The sequence below is a fragment of the Nicotiana sylvestris genome, chromosome 5, assembly GCF_000393655.2.
Source record: "Nicotiana sylvestris chromosome 5, ASM39365v2, whole genome shotgun sequence".
NCBI lineage: Eukaryota > Viridiplantae > Streptophyta > Magnoliopsida > Solanales > Solanaceae > Nicotiana > Nicotiana sylvestris.
Window position 1 is genome coordinate 49,218,011 of NC_091061.1, and position 8,362 is coordinate 49,226,372.

Consider the following 8,362-nt stretch of genomic DNA (forward strand, 5'->3'; position numbering starts at 1 on the left):
GGTCACTTTAGGTTGGTTGAATTGACTCTTAAAGGGTGGGTCTTATTTTGTTTGCTTGAGGACAAGCAAAAGTATAAGTTTGGGGGAGTTGATAACTAAGGATTATGATGCATTTTACGCTCATTCTTGCTTAAATTTTGATTAGAAATGTGTATAAAATAGTCGCAAAGGCTCACAAGTTCTACTGATTGCAGGGTTTGATCAACAAGATGACAATTTGTCAAAATCCAGCTCAAAAAGGAGTGAAACAGGCACAAGTACCAAGACCAGGACCAAGCTCAGTCAAACAGGGCAATGCGGCCGGAAAGGATTTTGTGTGGACCGCATTGCTTTCATTGCGGCCGCACTCGATTTCGTGCGGTCCGCAAAGCCAAAGTTCAGAGAGGTGACAATTGGAAGATTATGCCCAATGCGGTCCGCGGTCCATTTTGTGCGGACCGCAGTAGAAGCCACCTCGGCCGCAGTGCATATTGTGTGGTCCGCGGTGGCCAACTTCAGAGAGCAGATTAGTCAAGCCAAGAGCCTTAGTGCGGCCGCACTCGATTTTGTGCGGTCCGCACTAGCCCCGCAGGGGTATTTTTGTCCAGAATTTTCAGCCTAGTTTAAATAGTTTCTTTTCCCATTTTTAGGTCATCAGATAGATTTTGGGAAAGCGTTGCGCTCGTGAACTCCTCTCTTTCACCATTTTGAGTAATTTTAGCTTAGTTTCAACATTGAATCTTCAAGTTTTATCTAGTAATTAATTATTATGGGCTTTTCTCCATCTATTTCTTTGTTTTCTTCTATAATCATGAGTAGCAAGACCCATTATCTAGGGTTGTGGCTCAACCCTAGTGTGGGTAATTGATGGGTCTTGTATTTTGATGCTTGATTGTCTATGGGTGTTTGATATTTGGACTAATTTAGGGTTTTAATGTTGAATTAGTGGTTGCAAACACTAGTTTATGCCTAGTAGACTTTGGCTCTTCTTGAGAAAGAGAGCCTTAGTCTATGAAATTAGTCCAACAAGGAATTGGGGTGTAGTCAAGATATTGGTAGCCCCAATTAAAGGGTTAAATCTAGAGATAGTAATACCCGACTTGAACCTCAATTGCTTGCACAAATTTGCATACCCAATTAGTCTTGAGAAAGTAAATTCGGGCAAAATCACTCGAACTACCGAGAGGTATAGAGTGAGTAGAATCGTGCAATGGTTATATCATACTCTCCAAATGTGATAATCTAGCCTTAGACTCAAGAATCCACCAATTAACCACCTAGGAGAAAGTCACTACCCTAATGTCTTTTATTTATTTGAACAACCTTCAATAGTTTAGTCTTAGCTTTACTTAGCCTAACTTAGCATCCTAGTAGTATAAAATTAGAAGTAAAATTAAAACAAACAATGTTAGAAGTGCAATTAGGAACAATTACACAACTCCCATTTAGATAGAAACTCAACTCCAATATCTAGCTCCCTGTGGAAATCGATCCCGACCTTCTCGGGTAAAAGCTACTTCGACCTCTCTTGCTACTTAATAGTAGTACACGGTTGGCTTCGATCAATGGCGCAGGTGCGCCCAAAGTTGTGCTTCTGCGGCTCAGCCTTTCCCTCTCTTGGCCACATCTGGGACTTCACTTCCGCTTCTGTGGGATCGCACCTGCGGTCCCCAAGCCGCATGTGCGGTTATAACAGGAACTTAGCACTTCAGTTGCCAATTCCAACTCAAAACCTCCCGTCAACCATCCAAAATCACCCTGAAGCCCCCGGGACCTCAACCAAAAGTAGGAACAAGTCATATACCACCTTCCAAACTTATACCAATCTTCAAAACACCTAAGACAACATCAAACATCAATTTAACCACAGATTCAAGCCTAAGAACTCTAAAACTTCCAAATTCCGCAAACGATCAAAAAGTCTATCAAGCCACCTCCGAATGACCTAAAATTTTGCACACACGTCACAAATAGCACAACGGACCTACTCTAACTTCCAGAATTCCATTCTGACCCCTATATCAAAATCTCCCCTATCAACCGAAAAATGCCAAAATTCCAATTTCGCCAGTTCAAGCCTAAGTCTACTCTGAACCCCCAAAACACATTCCGATCACACTCCTAAGTCCCAAATTACCTCCCGAAGCTAACCGAACCATCAGAATTCATATCCGAGCCCTTTTTCATATAAGTCAATGTCCAGTTGACTTTTCCAACCTAAGCTTACGCAAAAGACACTAAGTGTCTCATTCCTTTCCAAAACCTCTCTGAACCCGAACCAACCAACCCGATATCACATAATACAACTGAACAAGACAATAAGAAGTAGAAATAGGGGAAACAGAGCGGTTACTCATGAAACGACTGGTCGGGTCGTTACATCCTTCCCCTCTTAAACAAACGTTCGTCCTCGAACGAGTCAAGAAGCATACCTGAAGCCTCAAATAGGTGAGGATATCTGCCCTGTATCTCCTGTTCGGTCTCATAGGTAGCCTCCTCTATGGGCCAACCTCTCCACTGCACTTTCATTGAAGCTATATCCTTTGAACTCAACTTTCGAACCTGGCGCTCCAAAATAGCTACTGGCTCCACATCATAAGTCAAATTATCATCTAAGTGAACCGTGATGAAATCCAAAACATGAGACGGATTGCCAATATACTTCCGGAGCATAGAAACATGAAATACCAGATGCACACTCGATAAGCTGGGTGGCAAAGCAAGGTTATAAGCCACTTCCCCAATCCTCCAAAGCACCTCAAAAGGCCCAATGAACCGAAGAATCAATTTGTCCTTCTTCCCAATTCCCATAACGCCCTTCATAGACGAAAGCTTCAGTAGAACTTTCTCCCCAACCATGTAGGACACATCAGGAACCTTTCTGTTAGCATAACTCTTTTGTCTCGACTGCGCTGTATGAAACCGCTCCTAAATCACCTTCACCTTGTCTAAAGCATCATGCACTAAGTCTGTACCCAAAAACATAGCCTCGCTGGGCTCAAACCATCCAATTGGAGATCTACACCATCTCTTATATAAAGCCTCATATGGAGCCATCTGAATACTTGACGGGTAACTGTTGTTGTAAGCATATTGTGCGAGCGGTAGAAACTGATCCCATGACCCTCCAAAATCAGTGACACAAGCACGCAACATGTCCTCCAATATCTAAATAGTGTGCTCGGACTGCCCGTCCATCTGAGGGTGAAAAGTTGTGCTCAATTCAACCTGAATACCCAACTCTCTCTGCACGCTCTCCAAAACTGTAAAGTAAACTGAGTACCTCTATCTGAAATGATGGAAACTGGAACGCCATGCAAACGAACAATCTCTCGGATATAGATCCTAGCCAACCGCTCTGAGGAATAGGTAGTACACACAGGAATGAAGTGCACGGACTTGGTCAGCTGATCCACAATTATACAAATAGCATCAAACTTCTTCAAAGTCCGTGGGAGTCCAACTACAAAATCCATGGTGATCCGCTCCCATTTCCACTTTGGAATATCCATCTGCTGAAGCAAGCCACCCGGTCTCTGATGCTCATATTTCACCTGCTGACAATGGAGACATCGAGCTACAAATTTCACAATATCCTTCTTCATCCTTCTCCATTAGTAATGTTGTTTCAAATCCTGATACATCTTCGCGGCACCCCGATGGATGGAATACCGCGAGCTATGGGCCTCCTCCAAGATCAATTCTCGAAGCCCATCCACATTGGGCACGCATATCCGGCCTTGCATCCTCAATACCCCATAATCACCAATAGCCACAGCTTTGGCATCGTCATACTGAACTCTGTCCTTAAGGACAAGCAAATGATGATCATCATATTGGCACTCTCTGATGCGATCAAATAAGAAAGACCGAGAAATCACACAAGCCAATACCCAACCGGGCTCTGAAATATCTAAACTCATGAACTGATTGGCCAAGGCCTAGACATCAACTGCAAGAGGTCTCTCCCCAACAGGAATATATGTCAAACTTCTCATACTCACCGCCTTCCTACTCAAGGCATCAGCCACCACATTGGCCTTTCCCGGATAGTACAAGATAGTGATATCATAATCCTTTAGCAGCTCCAACCATCTCTGCCGCCTCAAATTGAGATCCTTCTGTTTGAACAAGTGCTGGAGGCTATGATGATCAGTAAACACCTCACAAGACACACCATACAAATAACATCTCCAGATTTTCAATGCGTGGACAATGGCAGCCAACTCCAAATCATGAATGGGGTAGTTTTTCTCATGGGGCTTCAACTGACGAGAAGCACAAGCAATCACTCTACCCTCCTGCATCAACACACATCCAATACCAACTCGTGAAGCATCACAATACATGGTATAAGAACCTGGATCTAACGGCAACACTAACACTAGAGCTCTAGTCAAAGCAGTCTTGAGCTTTTGAAAGCTTGCCTCACACTCGTCCGACCACATGAATGGAGCACCCTTCTTAGTCAACTTGGTCAAGGGCGATGCTATAGATGAAAATCCCTGAACAAACCAGCGGTAATAGCCCGCCAAACCAAGAAAGATGCGAATCTATATAGCTGAGGACGGTCTAGGCAAACTCTGAACCGCCTCTATCTTCTTCGAATCAACCAGAATACCCTCACTGGACACCATGTGCCTCAAGAAAGCCACCAAACTGAGCCAAAACTCACATTTGGAGAACATTGCATAAAGCTTCTCCTCCCTCAATCTCTGCAACACAACTCTCAAATGCTCTGCGTGCTCCTCCTGACTACGCGAGTATACCAGAATATCATCAATGAAAACAATCACGAACGAGTCGAGATAAGGCCGAAATACGTTGTTCATCACAAGCATGAACGCTATTGGGGAATTGGTCAGCCCAAAAGACATAACAAGGAACTCATAATGACCATGTCTGGTCCTGAAGGCTATCTTAAGAATATCTGAGTCCCGATCTTCAACTAGTGATAACCTAAACTAAGATCAATCTAGAGAATATTCTCGCTCCCTGAAGCTGGTCAAATAAATCATCGATACGAGGCAAAAGATACTTGTTCTTGATTGTTACTTTGTTCAACTACCTGTAATCAATGCACATCCTCATCGTGCCATTCTTTTTCTTCACAAATAGAACAGGTGCACTCCAAGGCGACACACTAGGCCGAATGAACCCCTTATCAAGGAGTTCCTGAAGTTGCTCCTTTAACTCCTTCAGCTCCGCTGGTGCCATACGATATGGTGGAATAGAAATAGGCTGAGTGCCCGGCACCAGGTCAATACCAAAACCAATATCCATATCCGGTGGCATACTCGGCAGGTCTACAGGAAACACAACGGGAAAATCCCTCACAACTGGAACAGAATCAATGTTGGGAGTCTCTGCACTGACATCCCTCACAAATACTAAGTATGAAAGACAAACCTTCTCAACCATCCACTGGGCTCTCAAAAATGAAATCACCCTACTAGGAGCATAATCGGTCGAACCTCGACACTCAATCCATGGCAACCCTGGCATAGCCAATGTCATTGTCTTAGCATGATAGTCCAGAATAGCATGACACGGAGATAACCAATCCATGTCCAATATCACATCAAAGTCAACCATACTAAGCAACAAGAGATCCACTCAGGTATCCAAACCCCCAATAGTCACTACACACAACTGATATACACGGTCCACGACAATAGTATCACCTACCGAAGTAGATACATGAATAGAGGAAACAAGAGACTCGCGGGGCATATCCAGATAATGGGCAAAATATGATGACACATAAGAAAAGGTAGAACCGGGATCAAATAAAACAAAGGCGTCTCTGTGGAAAACTGAGATAATACTTGTAATCACAACATCTGAAGCAATAGCATCTGGTCTGGCTGGGAGCACATAGAAATGGGCCTGACCACCACCTGATCGACCTCCCCCTCTAGGGCGACCCCTAGCTGACTGACCTCCACCCCGAGCTGACTAAGCGGGTAGGGAAGTAACTGGTGCTGAAGCCAAAGGTTGACTCCTCTACTAGGATGAACCACCCGTAAGATGGGGACAGAACTAGGGCTGCTTATCGGGCGGATTGGACTTAACAGTTTGGCTTAATGGTTATCAGCTTTTAAATGTATTAATCCGCTAGCCACCCGATAAGATATCGGGCGGATTGGTATCGGTTTACCTCTTATCGAGCGGTTATCGGACGGTTTATCGGCCTAATTCAACCTATATTGCGTGCATTAATTGTTTGCTAACAGTCTAGCATACAAATTTAAAAATCAAAATTACACATTGAGTTTACATGTAGAAATCGAAACTGCTGGTCTGCCTACATAACAATGAGTGAAAAAGCAGAACACATTTGTAAATCACTAAATTGTACGCTACAACACATCCCAAACCCAAAGCAGAGTATTAAAACGAACACCGTCCATTTTAAAAATATACACATTTGTTTTCTGCAACTGTTCCTGCGTCCCACATTATCCAGTTCCAACTTCCATCTCTACTTCTTCTCCTATTTCAATTACATGAAAAACACAAGAAAATCATCAGGATTAAAAACCTATATTAACACATAGTTTCTGAAGATATTAAATCTCACTAATATGATTTCAACATTGCAATAGACTACAACTGCATTACAAAGCAGATTGACAGATTTCTGTTCTATCTCAACAAGCTCAACAGCTACGAGAGAGTTCTATGAATGACCTTCTTAAACAACATAGAAGGAAGAAGTTCATCAAATAGAGAGGCAACAACATCCGCTCTGCCAATATATTGAATGGCTTTACAATCTTTATAAACATGCAGAAGTTAATATATACAATGTAATATGATATTGAAAAAAAGAATGGGATCATGAAATTTATCTTGGTTTGCTTCAGTAGCACATAAGTATGAAATGAAAATAGTTGTACGATTAAAGCTTGTTGTTGGTACCGATGTTAGCATGATTTGCATCCGAAAATCGTTTTGCAAACCATACAGGGCAAAGCATCCAAGAGATGTTGAACATGTGAGTGCACAGCTCTAGCCAAAGCTTAACATGACGCTTAAATACTATGAGCTTTCATATCATTCTCTGTCTTGACGAATTCAATCAGGATTTATAAAGGTTGACAGATGATAAACAAAGAGTATTAGGGATATATAATATAGTATTCATATCGATATTACAAGACGAAACAACTTGACAGTGAGAAATCTTAACCTTTCTTCCTCCTTTTCCCCTTTTGTTTGTTCCTTTACATTGAAATATGAAATTAACGCCACATCCATAAAGGTACAATGGGTGCACTGTTTACTACATCTATGTACTTGAATCCGGTTCTGCCTAGAAGCACTATGGAACTTAAATCCAAGGTGATAGCAATATTACATTAGCAATCAAAAGCAGCTTAAATTCAGTCATATAACTAGGGAATGTTCCATTAATTAAATAGTGATTCACTGCATAAAATCGATTCACTGTAGATTTATCAACAAGTACCACAAATAACTCTGTTAACGATGTCATGAGCCTGAAGATTCGTCTACTCCATTTTATCTGCTGCTTTTTTTTTTGTAATCGTCTAACACCAAAACATTGAGCTCGTTATTAACCACTTCAGCGATTGAGAGCTGGCCATTCCAATCTAAGAGTTGAATCCTGCTCAACCCATCTGAGATAAAAGTTCCAGCAGAAAGAGTAGTATGACCAATGTAGCTCTCATTCACCATATCCAAAATATCAACATGTATATCAAGATTATTCACAGCGAGCAAAAATGTATGAATTGCAAGGTAAAAAACACAGATACCTGTTGGTGCTGGACTGCTGAAAGTCGACGAGAGGGGCGTTAGGTTACTGCTGGTGTTGGACTGCTAGAAGTCGACGAGAGGGGCATTAGGTTACTGCTGGTGTTGGACTACTGGAGGTCGACGAGAGAGGCGTTAGGTTTAGGCGTTAGGGTTTCTGTCTTACGCGTTAGAGAGTAGACACAGAGTATTGCAACTCTGTGGAAGGGTTTTTTATATTATATATATATATATATATATATATATATATATATATATATATATATATTCTTAACGGTTTAACGGATTAGCCGTTAAGAAAATTGACTAATTCGCCCCCAAATCGATAAGTCGTTAATAAAAAAAATTCAATCTGTTCCCCGTCTATTAAACCGTTAACCCGATACCAATAAGCCATTAAGCTTCGGTTTCGGATCAGTTTTCGGTTTCAGGTCGGTTTTGAACACCCCTAGACAGAACCTCTTGATATGACCCAAATCTCCACACTTGAAACAACCCCTCGCAACAAGTGGTGGTGGGGACTGAAGGGAGCGCCGAGCATCGAGATGTCCACTAGAAGAACCAGGCATAAATGAGCCATGAAATGACGATGCCTGAGTCA

At 42.1% G+C, this 8,362-nt stretch overlaps 1 long non-coding RNA gene across 1 annotated transcript; it reads right to left on the bottom strand.

Moving 5' to 3' along the window:
- Positions 1 to 6,217: 6,217 nt before the first annotated feature.
- LOC104217394 (uncharacterized) lies at positions 6,218 to 7,978 on the bottom strand. Its single transcript, XR_708752.2, has 2 exons — positions 7,764 to 7,978; positions 6,218 to 6,475 (listed from the first exon to the last, which is right to left on the bottom strand). It is a non-coding gene; the product is annotated as an uncharacterized lncRNA (long non-coding RNA).
- Between the last annotated feature and the right edge of the window lie 384 nt (positions 7,979 to 8,362).